Source organism: Capsicum annuum, chromosome 10 (genome assembly GCF_002878395.1).
Source record: "Capsicum annuum cultivar UCD-10X-F1 chromosome 10, UCD10Xv1.1, whole genome shotgun sequence".
Lineage (NCBI taxonomy): Eukaryota > Viridiplantae > Streptophyta > Magnoliopsida > Solanales > Solanaceae > Capsicum > Capsicum annuum.
In genome coordinates, this window is record NC_061120.1 from 90,214,815 (window position 1) to 90,242,267 (window position 27,453).

General features: G+C 35.6%; 1 pseudogene; it reads right to left on the minus strand.

Annotated features, from left to right (window-relative positions):
• Positions 1 to 6,292: 6,292 nt before the first annotated feature.
• Positions 6,293 to 26,737, minus strand: LOC124887998 (annotated as a pseudogene).
• Between the last annotated feature and the right edge of the window lie 716 nt (positions 26,738 to 27,453).

Genomic DNA, 27,453 nt, shown 5'->3' on the forward strand with positions numbered 1-27,453 from the left:
AGGAGGCAACCCAAGGTATTTTGTTGTTTGTACTAGTCTTATGTGATTGACATCAGATCTTCGCATCCATGGTGCCACAGGTATGTTTCTAACTCTCTTGTTTTAGTTTGACGTATTGGAGACATTGCATGATTTTAAGTTGAGGGTGGGGTTACTTGTGGGTGTTAATGTCCTCTGTGGGTTTTTATTATCGTGCCTCTTTTCCCCGGAGTCTTGTTCCTAGTAGAGTCGGCATGTTTAGGCTTATTGTATTTGTTTTGTGATGTGTTGTGGTTAACTAGAGAAAAATAAGTATCTAGAGAAGTTGACATATTTTTGTTGATTTCTCTTGGAATGACAAATACCTCTCCAACTATCTATATGATAACTGTGTTATGTGTATCTATATGTGACTGTTGTGAATCTTTTTATGGCATTAGTTCTAGGGACATGATAATCATTGCTAATAATTACATGAACCGGATAGGTAGTAGCTTGTGATGTACCTTTGTGCCATGTGTGTGTGAGGTCTAGCTCAGTTCCCTTTGTGTGTTGAATTTAGAACTTGCCTGGTTAGTCTTGCCTGGGTTGAAAGATAGGCGTTAGGAAAGGATCATAGGCCATTTTTTAATTGAGTCACTTTTTAACCTAAAATGACCTTTCCTGTGTACATGCTACCACTTGATCCCTATTTTGAGCCTAAATTAACCATTCTTTCTATAATACCTATCATCTTGCTTTTTAGATCATAATAAACCTATTTTGGCCCTGGTCCTCCTTGGACACTGTGCACCTTAACTTAGGTAAACAACCTAAGTTGAGGGTGGCTATCATAGGGGTGCATAATGTAAACTGGATATGAAGAAAGGTAGAATAAAAGGAAAAGAATAAGTGAAAAAAATAAAAAGTTGGGTGGTGTGGAAGAAGAATAAGAAAAGAAAAAGAATGAAAAAGAAAAGTCACGTCCATCCTGAATAATGTGTGATCAAGAAAAGAAGAAAAAGAAGAAAAAGGTTAATAAGTGAACCCCAAAAGTTAAGGTAGTTCCAAGGAGGCTTAGTCACTCTAAATTCCATTGAATATCATACCAGCCCTTAGCCTACATTACAATCCAAAGAAAAGACCTATAGTGATCCTAACTTATCTGTCTGGACACCTTGGTAATGAAAATAAGGGCAAGCATATAGTATTTGACATGCATTGATTGGAATTTCTTTCTGAGAGTGAGTGTCTCTTGACCATCCCCGCATTGACATGCTTGAGTTCATATATAAGTGAAGAGGGACTTCTTTGTTATAAGGTCACATCGGTTGCATTGCTAGCTGTTTACTTGTTTGGGTAGTGTAACTTGTACATATGCATGGTTATTGTTGCTGAATTGATGCCATATCTTGATTCCTTTAGGTCACATTGTTAATCTTCATTGATATTCACAATTGGATTATAAGTAATTGAATGCGGAGAGTGGCATGTGTGTTGAGCTAAACTGGATAATGAACTATGATAGGTATCTTATGTGCCTCTTGGTTAAGCATCGTAGTATGGTGTTATGTAGTTGCTTGAGGACAAGCAATTGTTTTAAGTTGAGGGTGTCGATGTGCTAGATTTTTGTAGCACATTTAAGACTTTTTAACTTGAAATAATTGTAAGTTCTTAAGTAATTATTGGTGTTTTTGATGTTATTTCTTAAGATTTTGTAGGAAAGTCAAGGATGGGAGGAAAACATAGGAAAGATGAACAAAATAAGTAAAATCTGGTACAAGTGAGCTGATATGATTCTGACGGCATTTCTTGCAAGCCGTCAGAGATATGGTAAGCTACCAGAAAAAGGCGGTGTCAGGAAGAACAGTAAAGAAGAGTTGCTGGATGAAGGTGACGACATTCTCAATATGTCATCACAAATGTGGTAAGCCATCAGAAGATGCCATCAAGTGGGACAGAACATAGTGAAATAAGCTGAAGTTCTGACGACATTTACTACACGCTGTCACTCCTCTGGTAAGCCTTCGAAGGACATCATCAGAGAGAGGTAGAACAGGTTAAGAAGGCATGACTTCTGACGACATATCTGAGATGCCATCAGAAGGCTGACGATCAACACCAATATGCCGTCACCTAAATTCGAGCCCAGCTGTGATTTTGTTAATTTATTACCTTAATTAGGCTTTAGTATAAATAGCATCTTTTAAGGTTTCTGATTCATTCATAATTCATCTATCAGACAATTAACCTAGGGAAGAGAGGCACGTAACATTGCTCTCTTACATCAATTATTCTTCTTGTTTTTATCAACTATTTTTGGGTTTCTACCTTGTGATTCAATCGAAGAAACTAATTGTTGTTTTCCATCTAATCATAAGTTATCCTTATCATTATGAATTCAACTTGTGATTTCGTTCATCAAATCATAAGCGGCTAATTCCATTAGCCGAGGTTATGGGATCCATAGTTAGGGTTTCATATGATACTAGGTGTTTAATGGATTCAAAGAGTACTGGAACATCTTGAAATTTTGTTGTTTTAACTGAAATCTAATGGTTGTAAACATTAGGTTATGCCTTAGGTTTTATTTGCTTCTAACGGAGAAATAGACTAGAAGACGTGAATTATCAATAGGGACTCGGAAGCTACCAACCTTCTATTTAATGATTAATGTCGTAACTGGATTAATCTACCTGAGATAACATCCTATTGAAAATAGATAAGTTATCTAAGTTCGAGAGAATTAGATAATAAATTGTTTGGTGAGGTCGAGAGATTAGTCAGATAGTATAATCGTCAGGGATATTCTGATGTTTTAATTATTTCGAGAATCTCTAGCATTACCTAGTATCTGTCAACTCCCAAAACCCTTGGTGAACATAGCTCTAGTTTCCCATTTATATTGATTACAAACATTAATATTGAAGTGACAAAATTACTTGATACTTTCAAAAACCCCATCTTAATTTTATATTTTCGTACCATTTGTTTGGATTGAACTTGTAGCTATAGCTTTAAATTAGCCTAATCGCCACTCACATTGTTCCCTGTGGATTCGACCCCGACTCCAAAGTTGGATAAATATATTGACGATGACCTCCTTACGACTAATTTAAGGTGTAAGTTGAGTGTTATCAGTGTGTCATAGCCGTTTTGGGTATAGTTCAGGGGGGTAATTGGGTATTTTCTCATATATATATACTAGGTTGTTCTCTTTCCCTTATTTATCTTCAGTTGTGTTATCATCCTTATACTTTATGGCTTGTAATATAATTACTTGCATAATTTCAGTATTTACTCTACTATCCACCAATTAGCTCATTACTTATTATTTCAGGATACGATTTGGCTTACCTACTAGCGGGTTAAAGTAAGTGCCATCATGGATCGTGAAATTGAATTGTGACAAACACCGCCACTGTTTGTTACTCCACAACTATCCTAAAATTTTGTTCCCCATATATTGACTTAGTTTATGTAACACCCCGATTTTCTGAACCGAAAGGCTACACGGTGCTTATGACCTCGAAGGACCACAAGCTAACCCATGACTGATATATGCACTTGTATACTGCATAATATAACAAAAAAATGCGGAAACATGTACTGAATGGTCATAAGGTTCAATTAAATAAACATCTGATAAGAATAATGTCTGAAAACGGTATAACAATACCAAAATAAATCTGAAATAACTATCTGACATGCTATAGTCTGGAAAGCCTCTAAGCTATCTGAATAAGGAGTTGATGGGACATGTCCCCAACTAACTCCAACTACTGAAATAAACTGAAAACTGAAGTAGTAATGAAATCATCGTGTCCTCGAAATATGAGGACTTACTTCTAACTCTGACTGCTGATACTGGAATCTACTGCTGATCTGGTGCTCGTGCCTCTGAACCTATGGTGTAACGTAAGAGAAAGCACCATAGCGCAAATGATCCGGTACGACTAAATGTACTGAGTAAACGAGTAAGGTAGGCTAAATGCAAAGGGTTTTATGTATGAACAATGCTGACTGATATGAACGTGAGAATAGATATATACATGAGAAATTATAACTGAACTCATGATGATACTGACTGCTAAGTCTGAATACTGACATCATGAATTTACTGACACTGAGGTACTGCATAGATGAATGACTAGTTTGACAGTTCAAATTATGAAGAACTGGTTTGTTTGACTGTGTCTAACAATCCTGAAACTAAATACTGAGTATATAAATTACTAATAAGTGAGAAACTGACATTGTATTACTAAATACTAAGGGACTAGTGCTATGTTACTGATACATGAATAACTGTCTATGACAGTCCAGATTATGAAGGACTGGTCTGGTTGACTGTACCTGACAGTCTAATTATAAAGTATTAATCTGATTGACTGTATCTGGCATCCATGAATATAAGGAACTGAAATGCTTGATCGTATCTGACAGTCATGAAGATGGATACTAGTAATATGAGTTTAGAGAAATGGTAATAATGATAACATGGGTGACCGTATCTGACAGTCATGAATGTGGTGGAACTAGCTGAGTTCCATATTGTATCTGAGTTGGATGTATCTGATAGTCCTGATATTTTGAAAAACTATCTGAGTTTTATTACTGAAACTGAGACTGAGACTGTGGGAGGTAGTTACTTAACCGACATGCCCCACATGTACCATTATGGCTAAGCTGGGGTCCAATCTCTGCCCTGACTGGAAGGGTTTCAATACAGCGCCACTGGTAAGGACAACGTGTGAGCAACCCTCATATAACAGGTAACTCTAGTAAGAACGGTGGGAACCCTCATATAACAGGTTAAGCCACCTCATCCACCCTCATACAGCAGGCTACGATGTCTCAACCTATGCTGGTTCCGGAACGCAAGGATGACTGCTAAGAATCACACCCTCATATAATAGGTGAGCTCTCATCCTTGGGTTCACTCGGTGCTAATTCCTACTCCCATCTGAAGAGATGGTCATAATTTACTAACTGTGCATGGACTGAGTAACCGACTTCCGTTGACTGACAGAATAGTACTACTATCTGAGAATTTACTGAGATCATGAGATTTCTGAGGTTTCCTAAGTCACATGACTGACTGAGTTCTATAGATCATGGCTTGACTGAGTTTTAACCATGTATAAATAGTATAATTTTCTGCTAAAGGAGGTTCAGAACCCCTTGTCTGCCCCTGCTATAGGATACCTAACGCCTCCCACCAGCATGTAACTCTTTCCATCAAGGATTGGACAATTAAAAAGAATCATCTTATGTTTTGCGTTACATAGCGATTTACGATATATGGATGGAGTTGTATTTTGTTAAAATTTGCATTTTAATTCTATTAAAGATTCCTATGGTTTTAAACTCTATTAAAGATTCGTATGGTTTTAAACGTGTTGATTGTTTAGTTTCACTTATCTAATTTATTTTTGACTTACATTGGGGTGAGAATAGACATCATCATGACTCGTGTGCCTTTTTCAGTCGTGTGAATTTTATGTCAAGGCATGATATGCCTATCGCATGAGTATAAGAGCAAGTATAATAGTCTTGCAGAACGGTACGAAGACATCTTATTTGTACTAATCTTCGAGAAGCTACAAAATATTTAGGAAAACTCTGTCGTTTGATTATTATTTTTATTGTGCATTTTTTGCTCAGCCTGACTCCTTATTATCATGCCTATTTTATGAGAAAATTACTTTTGGAGAGTTAGTCTCCACTTACATCAAGCCTAGTGGTCACCTGACCTAGAAAATCATTTATTTACAAGAGATTGAAATAAATATTGGCATTTGTCTACTTACTAGAGATCAAATATTGACATAATACACAGAAGTGTGTTTTAATTTGACTTCAGTTGATATCTATATCCATCAACTTTGGGTTTGCACTAGTATACCCTTAAACTAGCATCAAATTGAACAAACACATGATTCTTACATGAAAATCGTATGAGATGCACGCATCTTGCATGTCAAATCGTGTGAGATTTGTCATGTAGGACAGGTATGTCTACTTGGTCAACTTTATGATAGTTTAAGTGTCTACTTATAAACGCTTAAAGTTGGAGGCATAGATGCCGAGTGACGCCAAGTTAAAAGACACGTTTATGTATTATGCTGTAAATTTATCATCATAACTATAGATGACTATGTCGTTCGAACTCTTCAAAATTGTCAATAGGTGTGTATCGGATTCTCCAAAAGTAGAATATTTTTGGAGAATCTGACATGGATTTGACATCGAAAGTGAAGAGTCCGCACAACTTAGATAGATGATTTACATTATGGCTTCATCATAATCCTAATCTGAGAAAGTACTAATCTACAAAAAGCTTGAATAAATTGTCTTCAAAACATGATTATAACTTAAATAATCACACATCTACCAGAGTGCAATACAAAATTTCCTAAACATAATAGAAGTAAATGTGCTTTCAGGAAATGTTGTTTCTTCAGTCAAAATAAACTATCAGATCATTAATGCTTATAGACATCACGCATCTACTAGGGTATGAATGTAGCATCTCTTAGCTATATTCTGTCTACAAGGAAAGTACCTGATCAGACCATTGATGATTAGACCAGTTAGAATCCGGACTTATCGAACCCAGAGGCTTTGGGACACCCATCATACTCAAGTCTAATATTCAGAGTTGCACAAATAGTTCTAATATCAAAATCTCAAAGAGTCAATAACATCAGTGGCGGACTCGTTCTATGGACCAGAGAAGGGGTATTTATGGAGAAATTCATCCATCTGTTTGATTACCAGAATTTAGACCATCCGTATAGCCTTCCAAATAGCCTTCTTGAATGTCCTCTAGATTCAATGAAAATGTTTAAGTGTATTAACGGTCTGAGAACTCATGGATACTTCACCAAGACCATCAAATATTGAATACTCTGTTGGAAAAGAAAACATGGAAGCGTGACTCGTGAGATTTTAGATGTTAAATACTTCTTGACAGAAGGTAATGCAATCAAAACTTGGCAAGACATTGCACAAAACACTTCCATTTATAACACAACCTGATAATCCAATGTATTTTGGTCCAATGACCAAAGGCATTACTTTCCAAGCAATAGAAGATAAATAGTAAATGCACAGAAATGTCAGAGGCTGACTTAGCAGCAACGGATGTCAAAGGCTGACTTAGCAGCAACATACTCCTTGTAATCCCACAAGTGAGTTCTCGGGAGGGTAGTGTGTGCAGACCTTAGCGCCGCTACCTTGGGAGGTAGAGAAGTTGTTTCCAATAGACCCTTGGCTCAAGTAAAAGCATTACAAAGCAGTTTGAAAAAGGAGCAAATCAACAGCACCTCTATATAACCAAGAGAGGTTTAGGCAGCATTCAAGCAAACAAGCAACTAAAGATAGTTTTTATCTCAACAAGCTCTGTATGTGGATACACTTAAATGTCCATTCTGAAGTAGCCTATGCAAGGCCAAGACTGGAGCATTTTCTCAAGCACTGTGAAGAATACTGCTCCATATCAAATAGACCACAGAAATAAGAGAAAATGGCAGCCAAATATATACTATAATGGTTGTGCTCTTGGTGGTGTGCAAATTCGATATAAGAATACAGAAAAGCTTTGGAAGCTTAGAGTAAAATACAAAAAACAACAACATACCCACTGAAATCCCAAAAGTGGGGTCTGCGGAGAAAGTTTGGATTAAACCACAAACTTTAATATGTACATAGCTTCTTTTTTTTCCTTTTGTGTAGATCATCATTCAAACATAATGAAAACAAGCAGCTTCATTTAAAAGAAAATGCAACCTATTCAACTTTTGAATACTAGTACTTGTTAAAATAGAACACTTCTGATGATAAAACAAACTAAAAAGTCATGACAATCATAGTATGAACTAAATGTCTCTCACTTTCAACTTTTTTCTATACTTTCTCTTGAATGGCTCAAATTGACAGATTTTTAATCAGAATATATCTGTTCATAAGGAAAAAACTTCAAAAGAGGACAAGCATGGACAGAGAGATGCAACAGATAAACTCGGTCAATTCCAATTTGTCTAACTCTCGCTCGATCAGTCTATGATGCCTACTGTGTGAAAGTGTTATTGTACTCATATTAGTCTTGCTGCATCTTTTTTGTGTAGATCCTAGTGCTAGCAGGCCTCGCTGATATTTTGTTCGAGGCGAATTTCTTTGGGAGTTTTGGTAAGATAGGTGGCGTTCAAAGTGATGCCAGACTCCCTCTATCTTTACTTTCTTGTCTTTACCAAAGTTGCGCAGACTATTTACTTTTGATGCTACACCCATGTCGGATTCTTCAAAAATACACTACTTTTGCCAAATCCGACGTGCACCCGCTGACATTTTTGAAGAGTCCGAGCAACATAGATCTTTACTATTTTAGACAACGTTATAGTTTTCAAGACGTTTTTAGTAAGCTAAATTCTCTTCTACGAGTGATAATACATGACAAATATACAGTTCCAGCATTTTTTTAAATGAAATTTGCTCTTCCAATTTTGAACAAAGGGAGAGAGTCAAGCCTGCAGTTAGAAAAGGTCTCTGGCACTACTCCCAAGATCCCTTCTCTCCTAATTCCTAGGAGGAAGGATAACTTCTTTGCCGGAAACATCCTTTCTTTCTATTTTAAGCTTCCATTTCCTGTGGTAGCTAACTCTTCTTTCTTCTCTTTTCTTATCATTCTCAGTTCTTTAAGACCACTAATGGAAGAAAATAGGATCTACTTCAATGTTGCCTTCAAGTCTTTCCATATCACTAGATGGACAGTGGGGAGAGATATCTGGTTTGAATGGGTGGAGAGAAGCCGTAACATGATGAGAAGGCCTTCCATGAGTGCGGAAGTCATGAAATGGCTCTATACCATCCTTAAGGAAGCTTCTAAGGACAAGGAGAAAGGGATCAGAAGATGGAAATACAAAGAAAAAATTTCCGAGACTTTCTGCACCAGGGAAGTGAATGAAGATGGTATATTCATGAGCATTCTTACTCTAAATGGTCTGGAAAGGTCAGTATTAATAGTCCCAGATCTAGCTTTAAATCAGGGACGGAGTGAGGTAGCTTTTAAGATAAAGAGGTTTATTCAATGCCCTCTCCAACTGAAGAATGTTGTACAACCCAGACTATTTAAGAGGGATCTGCCGTATGTCAAAGTTGCTGGGGAAAGCAAATGGAAGTCAAATACCTTGTGAGAGATGACGATCTCGTACAACGAAGGATACCTTCAAGTTATAGAGTCACTAGGGGTAAGAGACATCGGAATTTTCAAGAGATGCATAGTGGCTTCTTTCAAAGAGGGAGAAACAGAGCTCACATCCTTATCAGACATCAGGTGGCGGAGTGCAGTCACTTGGTAGGCTGTATTTGGGATCAATATCTACGAAATGGCCAACAACATGTTCCTTTTCGAATTTTCGAACAGGAACATGGCTGAACAAATCATTCAGAGAGAATGGAGATGGGGGAAGATCAGAATCAATCTTTAATGGTGGAACCCAGCAATAGGATGTAAAAACTCCATTAAAAACCCCAAAACCACTTGGATAAGAGCGTTGGGAGTGCCACTACAGTTATGGTCACAAAGTATCTTTACAGAAATTGGGAACCTCTGTGGAGGTTGGGTTGAAACTGAGGAGGAGACAGGTTTGAAGAAATACTTGAAGTGGGCAAAAATCAAAATTCAAGGTGTTGGCCGAAGTTTCCCTAATGAGGTATCGATTGAAAGAGACAGAATAAAAATTTTTATCCCTATTTGTGTGAAAAAGAAAGTTTGATTACAGAATTGACGCGGCATGAAGAAAAAATCATCAGTTGGAGTTGCCAGAGCTGGCAGAGTATAGCAAAGAGTCCAGAGGTCTTCCATCTACATCGGAACAATTGGTAAAAGATTTGTCTTCTACTGGATGAGGACAAAGAGCCTATTTTGAACTCTGATAGAGTTCAGACAAGTACACGAGGGCACTTTTGACTGTTGGGTTTTTTTTAAATGAGCCCCTAGAGTCACGTGTTAAGGACATGGAGACCCAAGTATTTTTTAGACATAGTTTGGGCCAGGGCAACAGAAAGAAGAAACCTGGGCCTGATAGTGCAAATGTCATTTTCAATGACTTATCAGGCCGAAGAGAGGAAGTTTTTTTCAATCCAATATGTTCTAAAACAAATGAGCAAGTTCAAACTCTTATAAGAGGCTTTCTCGAACTAGAACTAGAAACAGTGACAAATGAAGTCTATGCAGGCCAAGGTACTCCAATTGCAGACCCAAGAAACAATGCAATGTGTATAATTGAGGCGGAAGTGATGGAGGAAAGCAGTGTTAAGACTGATCTATCTCTGGAAATTCAGGAGGAACAACACTTCATATTAGACATGCAGAGTGACAAACAAATTGAAGAGTGGTTGGTGGAGGATGTGGAACCAATCCAAAATGAGATGACTCTTACAATTCAAAAAGAAAAAGAGACATCTATGTGAGTAAGGCAGAATTTAGTTAAGCTGCGGAAGATGTTTGGTGTTGATTTTTGGGGGCATGAAGAGGAGTCATTAGATCTTCTAATGCAAATTTACAACTGCAGACAGGCTCAAAAATGGAAGATGATTCCATTAGCAAAAGGCCAAGGTAGAAGGGGGTTTGAGAACTGAAAAGACTTGCTTCTTCTGACATTAATTTCAAAAGTAATGGGAAAAGAGAGGGAGGGAAAGAGGTCAAAGCTCTACAATGAAGGTGAAACTTGTGTCCTGGAGTATTAGGGGATTGAATAGCGGGGAAAAGAGTAGATTTGTGAAGAGTTTAATATTCAACTGAAAGGCAAATATCATTTCCTTACAGGAATCTAAGTTAGAGGGGGATATATAAGATATAATGAAAGAAATTTGGGGAGAAAGAAATTTATACATATATTGTACTTATAGAGAAACGTATTTAAAAGTGCAGTCCAAGCATTTTTCAACCGTCAAGAAAAGATTCACTTTAGTTCTCTCGACCCAAAAGTGTTTAAAGTAAATATGCGCAATCCCCAAGTCATTAATCCGATTAAGGCATTAACTTATAAGCTAGACATTAAAATCTCTAACTCCTTGTCACTACTCACTTTTCCCAACAACTTCTCTATTTGAGCAAGCTGCATTTTATAGAACACTCTCAATGTTTGCAACATGAGAATTCATTATAATTGAAGAGAATAAGATATAAGAAACAAATGTAAAATGAATTCAAAAACCCATAGTGTAGATTGTAAATTACAAGGATCCCATAACTCTAACTAAAAAGTTTAACCCAGTGTTTTGGAAGGCGACAAGGCTCCACCTCGCCACGTGGGGCCAGGCGATCGCCTTTTGACTGTGCAGCGATAATTAATATAAAAAAAAATTAAAATAATATATAAATGATCAAAATGTCAATAGCACTAATATATTAGGAAATATTTCAAGTCAAAAATTAAAAATAGATAGTAGATAGATACTAAAATTTACATAATACATTTATGCGGTGCTTACTGCTTACAACTTATTGCTAGTCTGTTATAGTGAGCCAGTGTGTTGTAACAATGTATCAATGTTACAAAATAGAAGAAAAAGAGAAAAAGTGGAAGAGAAAAATAGCATGCCAATGTTCAGCCGCCGGATTAAGAAGAAGGAGAAGAAGAAAGAAGAAAAAAATAGAAATCAAGACTTACCGGAGTAGCGTCGCCGGTCGTCGGAGTTGAAGTCAAACTTGTGAGCTGTTAGTAGGTAGCAGATGCACTTGCTAATAAGTAAGTTGGTATAGCCAAAATATGAAAATAAGCCCTAAAACTAACTTTTAACCCAAAACCCCTAATTTTTAAAAATTAAAAAATTAAAAAGTTGATGCCATCGTCGCCTTTCCTTGTCACCTTTCTTAAAAAGGCGTCGCCTTTTGAATTTTACCTCGCCACGACGACAAGAGGAGACTATGCCTCGCCTCGCCATTCGCCATAGGTGACATGGCAAGCGCCTTTACAACACTGGTTTAGCCACTCGTGAACATAAAGAACATCAAATCAATCAAACTGATCATACCAAACTCTAAAGATGCTTTGATGTTGTTTGCAGCTTACAAAATGAACCCTTCTCCCAAAGATGTCTTAGCCGCCATTTCTCCTTTCAAAAATTACAGAATGATCAATCAAAATCAGCTTAGGGTATTTTTAATAGTTTTCCTAAATTACCCCCAAGTCCCTAGACTTAATTTATATGACTAAATAGCCTTGGATTATGTCATATGCTATCTGCATTCCATGGTTCCTTTATGTCTCCATCTTCCTTTTTTACACATAAAATCGTACTAATCATATAGGTTAGCTCATTTACATCAAAAGCAGAATAAAAACATATGAATCCACGCAGTTTTCTCTCAAACTTAGCTAATGGATGGGTAAATTCTGGTACTTAGGTGTATAAATACACCCAAGATCACCACCCCACACTTAAAACTTTGTTCGTCCTCGAACAAATTATCTACTTATGAACAACAAGTCTTATTTTTCAGCATGCTCAATAGATTCATGAATAACTACTAAAAACTTCCTACCTTCAAGAATAGACTCACCAAGTTAGCAAACTCATGTATATTGCTAAATCAAAGAGATCATAAAAATCACCCAACTATAATCAAACATGTGCCCTTACTACAATAGAGTTACCCATACTCACTTACATAGATGCAGTTTATCACAACATGGGTATAAGAATCAAATTACACTCACCCTCTCAAAAAAAATTCACAAGTTACACAAGATGAACAATAAGCCTTCCCTTAGTGTAGTACTCTACTAATGTCAGAGCTCAGGATTAATTAGGTCTTTAAGGGTTGTAATGTAGGCTAAGGGACAGGTAGGAACTATTTTGGTTAAGAATAGTGACTATTTTTCCTAAGTGCTTTAATACATCACACTTTTCATTCAATTCACCTTTAATAAAAAAATTTCACCACTTATATCTACCCACATCTTTTGTTTTGCCCCATCTCATTAAGCTTATTCACATATACTAAGGTGGGAGTATTTTCTATACACATCTTATTTAATTTGAACAATTTTTTTTCTTTTCAAATTTTTCAAGAATAAAACCCTAACCTCCCTCCCAAAAGATCAAGAATCCATACTTTAAGTTTAAGATTTCCAAGAAACAAAAATCAATATTCGGATCCTATTCTTCGAACTAAGTATTCTAAGGTCTGTGGGACTATCTTTAAACTCCTCAGCGGTAGGTGCACAGCCACCACACATCAAGGTTTGCTTCGTCATGCTATAAAGATGGGAAAAGACAAGACTTCCCCTTGAAATTAAAAGTTTTAGCAGAAATCTCAATTTTGATGCTCACCGTTGAGCGCTATTAGTGCCACCGCTATAGGCACCGCCGATTGGTGTAATCACAGTTACCTACTATTTTATACAATCCCAACTTTGATTCTTACCATTGAGCACTATTAGTTCCACCGCTGTAGGCACCGCCGAGCGGTGTAATCGCTGCAGCTTACTGCCTCATACAAAAATGCTATAACTTTTTGCTCGGGTATCGGATTTAGGTGAAATTGGTATAGAGGGAAAGATGATTCAATTATCTACAATTTGGTAGGTCTTGAGCTAAAAAGTTCCACATACATCAAATGTTATAAACGTTCAAAGTTGACCCTTGTAGAATCGAATACCAAACTTTGGATGATTCAAAGGCTCTTAGTTCAACTTTGATCTAAGTAATGTCCATGAACATTTTTCACCTCATAATCACCTAACACACTAGGATAAATATCATGACACATGAATTTAAATATTAGTTATGGGATTAAAGTTTACACACGTAGGAACGATGGTCCAATTTTTAGCTTGAAAAAGGAGGGGTGTTACAATTAATGTTATTAGCTCCATTTCAAAGTGTACCCGATAGCATTCAATCAAAGAAAAATTGGGACTCTACCAAGTGACCTAGTCTAGAACTCGAGAAATGATGGTTCATGTATGGCTATTACCATTAGGAGTGGTAAGGTATTACCTGATCCACTTTTGGAACACCTTCTCATCTTGGTGATGTAGAGTTAGAAGAGGAGGTACATGATGAATATCCTGTGAGGTTTGAGAAGCTAAACATCTTAGAAAATAAAAGTGCAGTTAGATTAAACCATCTGAGTCAAAGCAGGTTAATAATGCGGAGCAAAGCAAAGGAAAAAAGGTAGAGACTACTCCAGCAAGAATACCAAAGATACCACCTCCATTTCCACGCAGATGGAAGAAAAAAGAAGATAAAGGTAAGTTTAGAAAATTCATGGATATATTGAAGTAGTTAACAATGAATATGCATTTAGTTAAGGCATTAAAGCAAATGTCGGGATATGATAAATTTTTTAAGGACCTCGTGATGAATAAAAGGACAGTCAGCTACGAGCCTGTGACTAAACTCTTAAGAGATAATTTAGCTAAGTTTAGAAAAAAAACACATGATTCAATTTTGGAGTCTTGTTGACTAAACTCTTGAGAGATAATAGGATTGAGGAAGTGCCAACTGATCATAAGTTGCTATTAAGTCTAAAGAGAGTTGATGTTACCAAAGTTAAAGAATCAGACTCGAGCCAAGGACCAGCTCTTACTACCGCTGAAAGAAATGCACGGGATGATAGTTTCTTCTGCCATCTCTATGGTATGATGAACCTAACCATGATGTGTGGTGGCCGTGCACCTACCACTGAGGAGTTGCGTCAGTTGGATTACGACTACCCAATGACTGATCATGCCAGAGCCTTGTGTAGGGTAGGGGCCACTTTGTAAGAGCCCGTGGATGATGATGTGCCAACTGATGAGGATCGAAGGCTAGTAGATTAGTGAGCATGATTCTGACACAAGTGGTATGACCCCTGATGTTGAGGATTACTATTAGGACCAGGTTCTTTATTCTTTTATTTGCACTAGATATAGTGCTATGCTTAAGTGTGGGGTGCCTGGGTAAAAAGTGCTTCTTAAATATATTCATGCTGCTACATTTTATAAACTTGCTTACTACTTTGGTTTGTAATAATTAGTACCTTCACTTTAGTAGACTTCTTTAATTTGGTAGGCGTAGTCATTTTGTTCTTTTGGTTTGTTCTTTGTCTTATGTTTTATGTTCTTTTATTTTTAGTTTAGAAGTTGTGAAATAAAGTCATAGTTAGGTGCTTTTCTCGATGATGGATGGATGACAATTGTCTTAAGAGAAAATTAGTCATGTGTTGAGATTAACAATTGAAACTCCTCTTTCATAAAATTAAATTTAAGTGCTCTTGTTGGTTACATGATGATATAACACAAGCATGATATATTTTTGAAAGAACGTGTAGAGTAGGTAGATGAATGATTATTTTTTAGATACCTAGGCTCCAATTTATGATTCTTGAGCATTGTTGGCTTAATGTTGAATTCATATGATTGTTTGGTTAAGAGTCTATAATGATCCTACTTGAGTTGAGCATATGTCATGTATTTGTGAGGCTTTGCATATTCCTTGTAAAACTTGATATCTAGAACTTGTCTGGTGTGTATGCAAAGTGAAATAAAGAATGTGGGTTTAGGAGATGATATAGGCACTTCTTTGATAGCCATATTTTATACCCCTTTTTACCTACCCTTGTGCATAATCCTAGTTAATCCCATTGAGCCTTTAGTTTATTTTCTTTGGCAGCCTCATATATAGCTTGTATCTCCTTCTTTGATTGACCGTAATTGAATCCAAAGCTCCTAAGCACTTTAGTTAAAAATTAATTGAGTTAAGGTGTTTGAAATTTAAGTAGGGAAAAGGTGAAATTGAAGCCCATAAGTAATAGCTGTTGGTGTTGAAAATTGATAAGTGTTGTGGTTGGGGATTGTGTAATAAAAAGAATAAAGATTGTTCAAATTAAATAAAATGTGCATAGAAAATACTATCACCATAGTATATGTGAATAAGCTTAATGATATGGAGAAAAACAAAAGATGTGGGTAGACATAAGTGGTGGAAATTGGTTGTTAAAGGTGAATTTAATGAAAAGTGTGATGTGTTAAAGAGACTAGGAAAAATAGTCACTATTCTTAACCAAAATAGTTCCTACCTATCCCTTAGCCTACATTACAACCCTTAAATACCTAATTGATCCTGAGCTTTAACACTCTGACATTAGTAGAGTACTACACTAAGGGCAAGCTTATGGTTCATCTTGTGTAACTTATGAATTTTTTTTAGAGGGTGAGCGTAATTTGATTCTTATACCCATGTTGTGATAAACTGCATCTATGTAAGTATAGGTAACTCTCTTGTGGTGAGGACACGTGTTTGATGATAGTTGGATGATTCATATTATCTCTTTGATTGAGCAATATACATAAGTTTGCCAACTTGGTGAGTATATTCTTGAGGGTATGAAGTTTCTAGTAGTTATTCATGAATCTATAGAGCATACTCAAAAATAAGACTTGTTGTTCATATGTGTTATGTGGGTCTAACTTTAGCATTTTATTCTTAATTAATCAGATTGGAGCCTTGTGTAGTGTTCATAAGTAGATAATTTATTCGAGGATGAACAAAGCTTTAAGTGTGAGGTGGTGATCTTGGGTGTATTTGTATCCCTAAGCACCATAATTTACTTATCTATCAGCTAAGTTTAAAGAGAAAAGTGCCTGGAATCATATGTTTTTATTTTATTTTTTTTTGATGTAAATGAGCTAACCTATATGAATTGCACGATTTCAGGTGTAAAAAGTCCAGATAGAGACATAAAGAAATCATGCAATGCGGATAGCATATGACACAAGCAAATTAGCTTAATTGGAGATTGTGTGGCACCATAAAATTTTAATCCAAGGCTATTTAGTAATATCAATTAAGTCTAGGGACTTAGGGGTAATTTGAAAAAAATTATTAAAAATACCCAAATCTGATTTTGAACGATCATTATGTAATTTTAGAAAGGAGAAGCGGCGGCTAAGACATCTTTGGGAGAAGGGTTTATCTTGTAAGCTGCAAACAACACCAAAACATCTTTAGAGTTTGGTATGATTAGTTTGATTGATTTGATGTTCTTTATATTCATGAGTGGCTAAACTTTTTAGTAAGGGTTATCCTTGTAATTTACAATCTACACTATGGGTTTTTGAATTCATTCTACATTTGTTTCTTATATCCTATTCTCTTAAATTATAATGAATTCTCATAGTTGTAAACATTGAGAGTGTGCCATAAAATGTAACTTGCTCGAATAGGGAAGTTGTTGTTGGGAAAAGGGAGTAGTGACAAGGAGTTAAGAGTTTTTAACCTCTAGCTTATAAGTTAATGTCTTAATCGGATTAATGGCTTGGGGATTGCATATAATTACTTTAAACACTTTTGGGTCGAGAGAACTAAAGTGAATCTTCCTTAAAGGTTGAAAAAAGCTTGGATTGAACTTTTAAATACGTTTCTCTATAAGTACAATATATGTAAGAATTCATAAAATCTATAGTTAGAAAGTATTGAAATAACAAGATGAATATAACTCTAGCTTGTTATTTCTCTATATTCAAACACTACAACACGTGTCTCATTACTTTCAACTCTAAACTATTAATTTGTCATTCGAACAAAACCCCCCTTTTATTTTGTGAAACCAGATGATTAAAAGTCAAATAATCTGCATATGACTTAATTAGCACCTTATTCCCTGTGGGATTCAACCCTAACGTAATTGGGTTATATATTTGACAACGACTGCTTACACTCTTGTAAGAGAGTTGTAATTTGGGCGTATCAGTAATTTTACTTGGTTCAAAGGTGACAATAATAATGTTGCTTTTAGAATTGATAGAATTTTGATATCAAAGAGTGAGATGATAGCTTCAGTAAAATCAAACAGGTTGTGCTGCAGAGATTGTGTTCTGACCACAACCTTATAGCTTTACTATGTGGAGATTGGGGTCCTAGTAAATTCTATTTCAAATTCGATAATTAGTGGCTCAACACAGAGGGTTTTGTGGAACAAGTTAAAAAGTCATGGGATTCCTTTGTGTTTACTGGTAAGCCTGATTATATCTTATGTTATAAGCTCAAGGCCTTAAAAGGTAAACTAGAGAAATGGAGTAAAACTGTTTTTGGGCAATTTGGGATTACAAATGGTTCATATCACAGTGATGGAAAGCAGAGTCCTAACAAAAAAGAATCAGCTTTAAAGGCATCCTTGCTTATGGAATTTGAAGAACACCTTAAGAATAAAGAGTTTGCATGGAGACAAAGATCTAAAGCATTGTGGTTGAAAGATGGGGACAGAAATACAAAGTATTTCCACATAGTAGCCAATGCACACAGGAGGATAAATAATATATATCAATTGTTGAGTCGTGAAGAAACGTAAGGGATTCGGAGATAATTAAAGGGGAGGCCATTGGTGTTTATAGAGGCTTCATTCAGAAACCACAGGCAGAAGACCTTTCAGTAATTTGATTAATTGTCTAATGGTCATTGTATATGAAAGTGAAATATTACAAGGGGAGTTTGAGGAATAATAGGTGCTATCATGTTTAAAGTTGTGCGCCATGGACAAATCTCCAGGTCAATAAGGTATACAATGGGTTTTTTCATCAAGTGTTGGGACCTGGTGAAAGCAGATATCATGGACACTTTCAGGAATTTCCATTCCAATGGTATCTTTGAGAAGAGATTTAATGCAACTTACATTGATTTGATCCCAAATAAAAATGGAGCTAAGGAGTTGAGAGATTTCAGGCCCATTAGTCTTATAGAAAGTATATATAAGCTAATCTCCAAGGTGCTTACTGAGAGACTAAAGAAAGTAGTTGACAAGCTGGTCGATGTCCAATAAATGGCATTCATTAAGAATAGATAAATAATGGATGCTATTCTAATTGCAAATGAAGTAATTGACTCAAGAATCACATAGAAGAAGGTCGAAACTTTGTGCAAGTTAGACATAGAAAAAGCATATGACCATATGAATTGGGAATTTTTTTAGAATGCTTTCATGTATGGATTTTGGAAGGAGGTAGATCTAGTGGATGAGATATTGCATCTCCATTGTCAAATTCTCAGTCCTTATAAATGGTGCACCTGAAGGTTTCTTCCCTGCTTAAAGGGTCTGAGGTAGGGAGATCCTCTTTCCCTATTTCCTTTTATCATTGTCATAGAGGGCCTAAATAATATGATTAAGGTGGCCAGAGAAAATAAATGCCTTATGGGTTTTGAGGTAGCTACTACTCCAACCTTAAATTCAACTGGCAACATGGAAGTAACTCACTTACAATATGTTGATGACACACTAATATTCTGTGATGTGGATGAAAGGCAACTATTGATTCTAAAACCAAGCTTGGTGTTGTTTGAAGGTGTTTCAGGATTGCACATCAATCGGAGAAAAAGTTAGTTGTAACCTATTAATTAAGTCTCAACTATGGTGGATATGTCTAGGATTTTGGGAGGAGAAATAGGTTCTTTGTCTACTGTTTATCTGGGCATGCCTTTATGAGCCAAGTCAAAGACTCTAAACATTTGGAATCTTGTGATTGAAAAATGTGAGAAGAAGCTTACTAAGTGAAAATCTCAGTATATTTCCTTCGAAGGCAGAGTCACTCTCATTAATTTAGTTTCGGATGCCTTGCCTACTTATATGATGTCCATTTTTTCCATTCCTATTGAGGTGATACAGAGATCATATAAAATAAGGTGAAATTTTCTATGAAAAGGGATCAAAGAAAATAATTTTACTATCCAACATTTAGTCAAGTGGAACAAGGTTCCATGGGGGAAACAAGGGAGTTTAGGAGTAAGAAATTTAAAATTACAAAGCAAGTCTCTCAGACTTAAATAGTTATGGAGGTATTCACAAGAGCCTCAAGCATATGGGAGAAAAGTAATTCAAGATAAATATGGAAAGAGGAACAAGTGGATGATAAATGAGGTTCTAACACCATATGGGGTAAGTGTATGGAAGTCAATTAGAATTTGATGGCCTTTATTCAAGGACAATACAACTATCAAGGTATGCAATATGATCAAGGTTTCGTTCTGGGAAGATAAGTGGTTAGGCACATCTAATATGAAGAGTTTATTTCCAGTTTTGCATGAACTGGCAGTGAATAAAGACATGAGCCTAGCTAAAAGTTAGACACAACAAGGATGGAATATTCAGTTTAGAAGGAATTTCAATGATTGGGAAATTGAAATTATGGCTGATTTCTTCAGAAGCTTGGAGGAGTTTAAAGGAACAAGGAATGGGCATGACAGATTGTGGTGGAGCAGTGATAGCAACGGCACATCTAAGGTCAAATTTGCATATAAGTTGTTGAATCAAGGTGGACATCATTCATCTCCTTGGCCTTAGAAGTAGATTTGGAAACCTAAAACCCCTTTCAAGGTGGCCTATTTTAGCTGACTTCTGAAAAAAATAAAAACAATATTGACACAATAAAATCTCAAGAAGAGGAAGTTCTCCATGTGTTCCATATGCTATCTATGTGGGGAAGAGGTTGAGACAGTCAACTATCTGTTTTTACATTGCAGGATTACTAACCAACTCTGGAGGATTTTCATTAGCCAAAGGGGCTATGCCAAACAAAATCACACATCTTCTTTACAGTTGGGAAGAAACATGAGTTGAGCTGCAGACAAAGACAGATGAAGGATTGTTCCAGCATGTATTTGATGGACTGTTCGAAAAGAAAAAAATGCTAGATGTTTTGAGAGCAAGAGCTGTGATCTTCAAATGATCAAACTAAACTGCATCAACATTTTTGCTTCTGGTGCAAGAAAATGTAATAAGAGGATATTGAATCCATTATAGACATCCTATGTTCTGTTTAGGATTTAGATTCAGTTTTCAGTTTTATGATAAGCTATAAATATGGTTTTCAGTGCAACCCATGCACTGGCTTAGTTAATATATACAAATGTTATCTTCTCAAAAAAAATTCTCTTCTACGACTGATTCTTTGCAAAATAAATAACCTTATTTTGATTTTACTTCACATAAATTTGTGTAGTTTCTTTGAAATACAAAGAGAGATTTATATTAGTAAGAATGATATATTCCATAATACGCATACTGACATTGTCCATAATATTTGAACTTTCTAATTAATTATAATAAGTCAAATCTATTAGTATTTCTAAAATGTAATAAAGTTGTTGTAATATGAACAATATTGAGCCAACAAGAATTAAAAATTTGTGCAATGTCAACCATTGGTTATTAGGATTTAACAACTCCCTACATAAGGTATAAAGTTGTAAATATTGGAGCATTTTAAGAACATACTTAATTCTTCCAAAATAAAATTGGTAAATTTATTACCAAATTCGGATGAAATAATTTAGATCTACTTGAAATCATATTAGTATGTGGTATAAACAAGCTTCCAAAATCAAATTGTCTGAATAAATTTATTACCAAATTCGTACCAAATTATCTAGATTTACTTGAAATATTAATATGTGGTATGAAAAAGCTTCCAAAATCAATGTGCCTTAATAAATATATTACCAAATTCTAACTAGATTATCTAAATTTATTTGATATAATATTAATATGTGGTATAAACAAGCTTCCAAAATCAAATTGTCTTAATAAATCTATTACCAAATTCTTACAAGATTATCTAGATTTACTTGAAACTATATTAATATGTTGTATTAACAAACTTTCCAAATCAAATTGTCTAAATAGATTTATTACTAAATTCGGAGCAGATCATATAGATTTACTTGAAATTATTTTACTATATGGTATTAACTAGCTTCCAAAGTCAAATTGTGTTGATAAATTTATTACCAAATTTGAAACAAATAATTTATATTTAGCTGAAATCATTTTACTAGATGATAATAACAAGACCCATTATTACTCTATAAATATATTTCAATGCTCCTCTTCTTCTGTCTTAACAATTAAGTATCCGCTCATATATTTTTCTCCCAAAGAAATATTAACAATTCTCATATATTCGTTCATCTTCTACTGAGTGTCTAACAAACATCACCATGGGTTTAAGTGAAAAAATAGCTAGTTTAATAAAAACGACAAAAGAATTATCAATTTTATGCAACATAGTAGTTGCTCTTACTATTATGTGTCCAGGAGAAACCATTCCGATTACTTGGCTAAAAGAAACTGATGTTCAAAATGCACTCACAAGGTTTGTAAGTTATTCTGAGGATGAAAGGTCAAAAAGTTAGATGAGCATGAAATGTACCTTTCAAGAAAATTGGAGGAGCGAAAAAGAAATATTAAAAAAATTGAGCAAAAAAATAAGAAGAAGATAAGAGAAATTAAGTCCAACCAATTATTCGGGATAGGGTCTAAATATGATGAACTTGATGCTAGAGAAATCAAAGAATTGTTAAAGTTATCTGCTCTTACACGAGCTAAACTTGATGAAAGGAAGAAACAACTCAACCAACAATCTCAAATTTCTCCACCTCCGCCAACAGTAGTAGAAGATTGTTTTAGTCAAAGTAGCGATTTTCATGTTGGGAGCGCATCAAAAAGTTTGGTGGATGAAAGTGGTTCTAGTCATGGACCAATAGAAGGTCATGATGACTGGTCATACTTCTTTCCATAGTTTTACTTATTTTTATCATGTTGTTTTTTAAATAATATCCTCTATTTTTATTTTGTGGCACATTGTTTATTAGTTCATGTTGTTTTAATACTAAGTGAATGTTTTGCTATGTTAGTAGAAATAAATGTAGTAGTGTTATTCGGCCATTCTAGATATATGAATAATATTTGAGGATCTATTAAATCACATTTTAATCGCATTCTATTTCTTTTTATGTTATAAAATTCAATTTTATTTAGTATAATGAGTACTTTATTCCAAGTTTAAATGTAAATTAATGAAAATATTTTGTAAACATTAAGCTGTTATATATATATGTCAAAAACCACTTTTCCTTGCGATGATCCTTACGGTCATCGGAAATCGTCACAGTTTTATTTATTTCTCTAACCCTCTTCTAGAAATGGAAGATTGTATTTATTTTGCAGTTAGCTTTAAGTCATTTGATATCAACCGAATCACGGGGATAGCAGGGGAGTGGTATGAATGGACAAAAAGGAGCAAAAATGCTATCAGAGTTAAGTAGCATAATGCTGCTAGAATAAAAGCTAATATAGCCAAAGACTGGACTGCGCATTACAACTACTATCAGGCCATAAATGGAAGAATCTGGCTGTTGGGGAAACAACATATACATGTGCAGATGTTGGAGGTGGGAGCACAGTATATCCACAGCTAGGTAAATAATGTCAATACCAGCACCTCCTTTTTACTGATGATAGTATATGCTAGTAATGAATAGGGTGAGAGACGAACTATGGAGGAAACTCACAAGTATAGGAGCACAGGTCCAATGGGAGTGGCTAGTAATAGGTGATTTCAATAATGTTTTGAGTTTTAAAGATAGGATTGGAGCTCCAGTGACTCAACAAGAGGTGCAAGGATTCAAGGACATGGTTGAAACAAATCTATTTACTCCCTTAAAAGCCACAGGGAGTCATTTCACATGGTGCAATAAACAGGTGGGCGCTAATAGAGTTTATAGTAAAATAGATAGGGAATTTGGGAACTATTGGTGGCTGCAGAGATATGGTCACATAGATCATCACCAAAGTGCTTACTGGTAGATTGATAAAAGTAATTGGTGAGCTGATAGGAGAAGCTCAGTCTGTATTTATCGAGGGAAGAACAATAGCTGATAATATTCTATTTGTGCATGAGTTATTTAATAGTTACAACAGAAAACGTATTTCCCCAAGATGTGTGCTTAAAGTAGACATTAGGAAGGCTTATGATTCCTTAGATTGGGCTTTTCTAAAGAGATTGATGATAGAGCTAGGTTTTCCTTGCAAATTCATGGGATGGATCATGGAGTGTATAAACTCTATCTCCTACTCCTTGACTATAAATGGAGGCTTAACTAAACCATTCAAAGGTAAAAGACGCATCAGACAAAAAGATCCAATGTCTCCATATCATTTGTGATTGCAATGGAATACCTAAGTAAAGTGCTTAAACGGCTAGCAAAGAATAAGGAGTTTCAATTTCACCCTAGATGCAAGAAAGTGGGGGCAATTCATGTGTGTTTTACTGATGATTTGTTGCTATTCTATAAGGCTGATTTAAGCTCTATCAGACTGATGAACCAAGCCTTCATGAAATTTTCCCAAGCATCAGTGCTACAGGTTAATGTTGACAAAAGTTACCTATTCCTAGCTGGAGTTACTGAACAGATAAAAAGAGGAATACTATAAGAAATAGGCTTTTGTGAAGGTGTGTTCCCCTTTAAATAGCTAGAGGTTCCTATTGTTGCAAAGAAGATATCCATAGCACTATGCTGGCCACTGGTTGAAAAGATCACAGCAAGAATAACATGTTGGTCTGCTAAGTTCTTGAGCAATGCAGGAAGGCTACAACTGATAAAAGCAGTGATATATGGAATGCAATCTTACTGGCATCAAGTTTTCCTGATCCCTAAAAAGGTGTTGAAATGAATAGAGACAATCTGCAGATCTTATTTATGGACAGGGCAAGCTGAGGTATCAAAAAAGTCATTAGTTGTCTGGGAAAAGGTAAATCTTCCCTAGTCAGCTGGTGTTCTAAATGTGTTAAACTTGATCCTGTGGAATAAGGCTGCTATTACAAAGCACCTATGAGCACTTTGTAATATGGTATGTATATGGTATATAGTACAGGGATAGAGAGAGGGATTGGTCAGCAATCACCATTCTTTGTAAGGAACTATACTTTTTGGTTAATGAAACTACAATTTACCAAAAAAAATGCTATCACTAGAACTTCCTTCAGCAAGAGATCAATGACCTGGATCATCCAACAAAAAAAAGATGATCTGGATCATCCAAGTACTAAGGAAGGCATCTAAGACGAAAGGGAATGTGGTCAAAAGGTTGAAGGAAATAGAGAATCTTCTTGAGATCTTATGTGCTAGAAATTTTAACAAGTCTGGAAGATATATTAGCTTGATAAATGTAAGAAAAAGGTCAGTCATAATCATCCCAGAACTGAATTTTAACTTTGGTCAGGATTTCATAGCAGAGAAGATGGGTAGATTTATATTTACCCAGAAGGTGGAGAAGAACAGGATTAAACAGAGACTAGTGGACGAGAATAACCCTTACACACAAGCCCTCAGAAGTAGCAAATAGATAAATAGGAGTGCTAGTGAAGTTAATGTAGAACCAGCATTGATGGTGAAGGGTCCCATTCCTATTGATGAAAACACTAGCACAATAAGTGAGGTATTGAAAAGGAGTTTAGTGGGTTTCTTTGAAGTGAGGGATAAAATTTACCCTACTTTGTCAGAAATATGAAGATAGGCAAGTAGGGGGTTTGGAAAATCAATCATGGATTAAATATTTAAGAAATGGGAGAAGGAAGATTCCTCTTTGAATTTATGAGCAGGAAGACGGAAGAAGATGTGATAGTTGGAGATTGGACTCGAAATGAGATTTTTCTTTGGCTAGAATGGTAGAGTCCGACATCAGGCACAATGGGAGAGGGATATAGAACCACCACAACCTTGACTCAGATTGTGGGTCTTCCTCTGTATCTCTAGTCAGATACTATTTTTATGGCCATCGAAAACCTTTTTGGAGGTTTTATTGAAACAGAGGAGACGAAGCTTCGGAACCATATTAAATGGGCGAAAATTCCTTGCCATATTGAGTATAGCAAAACAAGCAAATGTTCACATATATATAGGTAGCAGGAAGGGGGACTTTTGGTGACACAAATTCAGAACAAAATTGCCAAAGCAAAAGGAGAGCCCAAGGTGCTTACAGCGAGGCAGGCCCATCTATCCCGATCGAGCTTTAACAAAGAAGAAGGAGCAAAGTATCAACTACCAGACTACTACTATACCTAACACACTCTACGAGTGGATTAGTTGAGTGACTAGACTGATACTCTAAACGAGACCAATACCATCAAAAAGAAAGTAGAGTAGTATTGTTTGGTTATGTATCAGCTATGATCTATGTTGTAAAATAGCTATGATCTATGTTGTGAAACACTATTCAAGTTGAATAGTTAATGCCTGCCAATATTAGAGAAAATATCTCATGCTGGAAACTCACGAGAAAAGGACGAGTATGTAAGAATTGGATATAGAACTCCAATGGACTGCTTAGGAAGAGCTAAAGAGGGAAATCAATGACGTTTGATAGTAAAACATTTGTGTTCTTTGTAAATTTTTGGAGTACCTCTAAACTCTGTGATAACTATTAGATAGAAGACTGGATGTCTCTTTAGAGAATCAAGCTATCTCAAAATGTGTTTAGTCATTAATGTTTTCACATACTTTTCTTTCTTTTGTATGCATTATAGGTTTATCTTCAAATTTTTCTGTACTTTCTCCTAAATACCTCAGTAGACAGCTTTTGAATCAGAATATCTGTTCATAAGGACAAAACTTTAAAAGTGGACTAGAATGCACAGAGAGATGCAACAGATAAACTCCATCAATTCATATTGTTGTGTTGACACAATGAGGTTCAAATAAACTTTCTATGATATATTTGGCTATACTCGGATTGCAGTATTCCAGATATCAATTCAGCCTCTATAAAAGCGTAATTCTTCACCAACATCCAAACCCATTTTGAGCTGTACCTGGTTACCTTCATCTTTACCAGAATTTAGACCATCTGTATATCCTTCTGAGTAGCATTCCTTATAGTAGGTCTGTGAGTGTCCTCTAGATTCAATGATGAGTCAAAAATGTCACCAACTATATTTACAATCTGAGAACTCATGAATGCGTCACAAAGATTGTCAAATATTGGAATACTCTGTCGAAGAAGAAAACATTGAAGCATGACTCATGAGATTTTGGATGTTAAATACTACTTGCAGAAGGTGATGGAATCAAAACTTGGCATGACTTTACTCAAAACACTTCCATTCAACCTGATAATCCAATATATTTTGGTTCAATGACCAAAGGCATTACTTTCTAAGCAATAGAAAAAAGATAAACAGTAAATGCTCAGAGATGTCAAAGGCTGACATAGCAGCAACAACAATATACCCAGTGTACTCCCACAAGTGGGGTCTGGTGAGGGTAGTGTGTATGTTGAACTTACCCCTACCTTGGGAGGTAGAAACCAATAGAACCTTGGCTCAAGTAAAAGCATTACAATGCAGTTTGAAAAAGGAGAAAATCAATAGCACCTCAATATTTAACCAAAAGAAGAGGTTTTGGCAGCATTCAAGGAAAAAAATTCGTCAAGCGACAGGCGTTCAAACAAGCAACTAAAGATAGTTTTTCTTTCTCAACAAGCTCTGTATGTTGATACACTTTTATGTCTATTCTGAAGCAGCCTATGCAAGGCCAAAACTAAAGCATTTTCCCAAGCACTATGAAGCACACTGCTCCATATCAAATAGACAACAAAAATAAGAGAAAATGGCAGCCAAATATATACTATAATGGTTGTTCTCTTGGTGATGTGCCAATTCAATATTATAA